Genomic DNA, 2757 nt, shown 5'->3' with positions numbered 1-2757 from the left:
CTCTGTCTCTGCCTCTTCTCTGCCTGCTTGCCTGTATGCATGCTCTCTCTCAAAATAGATAAACATTAAAAAATTATTTAAGAGGCTCATGAAATAATACAGATCATGACATCGTGAAAATAAAATGTAAAAGAAGGGGTAAGATGAAGTGTTTTTAGAATGTGTTTGAACCTACCTGACCATCAACTGAAGCAGACTGCTATATACATAGAATGTTATATATGAACCTTGCAGTAACCACAATCTAAAAACCTGTAAGAGATACACAAAAAACGAAGAAAAAAATCCAAGCATACCACAAAGTCATTAAATCACAAAGGAAGAGAGCAAGAGAAGGGGAAAAGAACAATGAAGAACTACAAAACAACCAGAAAAGGATGAACAACATGGCAACAAGTAACTAGTACCAATAATTACTTTAAATGTAAATGGAGAGATATGTTCATTAGATTACTCCTTTCTGCCTGTGGATGCCACCGAGTAAGCATTGTTGAAGTCTTCCCTCCCACTGCCGTCATGTCTAAGTCAGAGTCTCCCAAAGAGCCTGAATAGATGCAGAAGCTTTTCATCAGAGGTTTGAGCTTTGAAACAACCGATGAGAGTCTGAGGAGCCATTTTGAGCAATGGGGAACGCTTACGGACTGTGTGGTAATGAGATCCGAACACCAAGCGCTCCAGAGGCTATGCCACTGTGGAGGAGGTGGATGCAGCCATGAATGCAAGGCCACACAAAGTGGATGGAAGAGTTGTAGAACCAAAGAGGGCTGTCTCGAGAGAAGATTCTCAAAGACCTGGTGCCCACTTATCTGTGAAAAAGATTTTTGCCGGTGGCATTAAAGAAGACACTGAAGAACATCATCTAAGGGATTATTTTGAACAGTATGGGAAAACTTAAGTGATTGAAATCATGACTGACCGAGGCAGTGGCAAAAAGAGAGGCTTTGCTTTTGTAACATTTGACAATCATGACTTTGTAGACGAGATTATCATTCAAAAATACCATGCTGTGAATGGCCACAACTGCGAAGTAAGGAAGGCTCTATCTAAACAAGAGATGGCTAGTGCTTCCTCCACCCAAGGAGGGTGGAGTGGTTCTGGAAACTTCGGTGGTGGTCGTGGAGGTGGTTTGGTGGGAATAACAACTTTGGTTGTGGAGAAAACTTCAGTGGGCGAGGTGGCTTTGGTGGCAGTCAAGGTGGTGGTGGATATGTTGGCAGTGGGGATGGCTACAACGGATTTGGTAACAATGGAAGCAACTTTGGAGGTGGTGGGTTATAATGATTTTGGCAATTACCGCAATCAACCTTCAAATTTTGGACCCATGAAAGGAGGAAATTTTGGAGGCAGAAGCTCTGGCCCCTATGGTGGTGGAGGCCAATACTTTGCCAAACCATGAAACCAAGGTGGCTCTGGCAGTTCCAGCAGCAGCAGTAGCTATGGCAGTGGCAGAAGGTCTTAATTACTGCCAGGAAACAGAGCTTAGCAGGAGAGGAGGGCCAGAGAAGTGACAGGGAAGCTACAGGTTACAACAGGTTTGTGAACTCAGCCAAGCACAGTGGTGGCAGGGCCTCGCTGCTACAGAGAAGACATGTTTTAGACAATACTCATGTGTATGGTACTTGTGACTAATTGTATAACAGGTTATTTTAGTTCCTGTTCTGTGGAAAGTGTAAAGCATTCCAACAAAGGGTTTTAACGTAGATTCTTTTTTTCTTTTGCACCCATGCTGTTGATTGCTAAATGTAATAGTCTGATCATGACGCGGAATAAATGTGTTTTCAAAAAACTATAAATGGACTAAATGCTTCCATCAAAAGACAAAGGGTAACTAAATGGATTAAAGAGGAAGACTTGTCTACATGCGGCCTACAAGAGTCTCATTTCAAACCTAAACACATACAGACCACAAGTGAAGGAGTAGAAAAAGATATCCCATGTGAATGGAAATAAAACAAAACCTGGGGTAGCAATACTTACAGCAGACAAAATAGACTTTAAAACAATAGACTTTGTGAATGCATCTCCCCATTCACCGTTCTGACTAACTGCCTGGTAACTGCTAAAACATTGAGATAAAAGCCTACGTAGCTCCCTGTTAGTTACCAGAAGGTGTAACTTCTGCCTGCTTGCTAAGTGCAACCTCACCCCTTTTACTAAGACCTGGCAAAGACAGAGTTAACTGGTGAGAAAGCGTCCCCATCTCACCGATACCTTAGATGTATAACTATGACTGGTCATTTTAAAGAAACAAAGAGCCTTGAAGGGGTGGGTTCCCACCAAAAATGGCATCTGTGTATTACAGCGTTATTGGCTACCATGGAATGCTATGGATTGTAATTGGCTAACTAAATGATGATGTGTCTGTCCATATAATCTCACTGCCACCTTTGTTTGGGGCCATTCTTTGCTCTTTAAAACCAGGGAGATCAGGTTTGGCCCGGCCATAATAAAAGAATGCGGCCATGAGTAAAATTATGCCTTGCTTCTATTCGGCGTTGGTGGTCTTTTCGTAAGCACCCCGCAACGTGATAAAGAGGAATCACTTCAACAGGAGGCTATAGCAATTGTAATTATCTATGCACCCAACACAGGAGCACAAAAATACATAAAAGCAAATGTTAACAGACATAAAGGAAGAAATCTACAATAAAACAGTAATTCTAGGGGACTTTAACACCTCACTTCCATCAATGGATAGAATCATCCAGACATAAAATTAATAAGAAAACAGTGGGTTTGAATGACACATTAGACCAC

At 41.8% G+C, this 2757-nt stretch overlaps 1 pseudogene; it reads left to right on the top strand.

The window, feature by feature from the left end:
- The first annotated feature begins 516 nt into the window (after nt 1-516).
- On the top strand, nt 517-1616 carry LOC115272791 (annotated as a pseudogene).
- The last annotated feature ends 1141 nt before the right edge of the window (nt 1617-2757 follow it).

This window comes from Suricata suricatta, chromosome 2, assembly GCF_006229205.1.
Source record: "Suricata suricatta isolate VVHF042 chromosome 2, meerkat_22Aug2017_6uvM2_HiC, whole genome shotgun sequence".
Classification (NCBI taxonomy): Eukaryota; Metazoa; Chordata; class Mammalia; order Carnivora; family Herpestidae; genus Suricata; species Suricata suricatta.
This window is presented reverse-complemented; position numbering and strand designations above follow the sequence as displayed.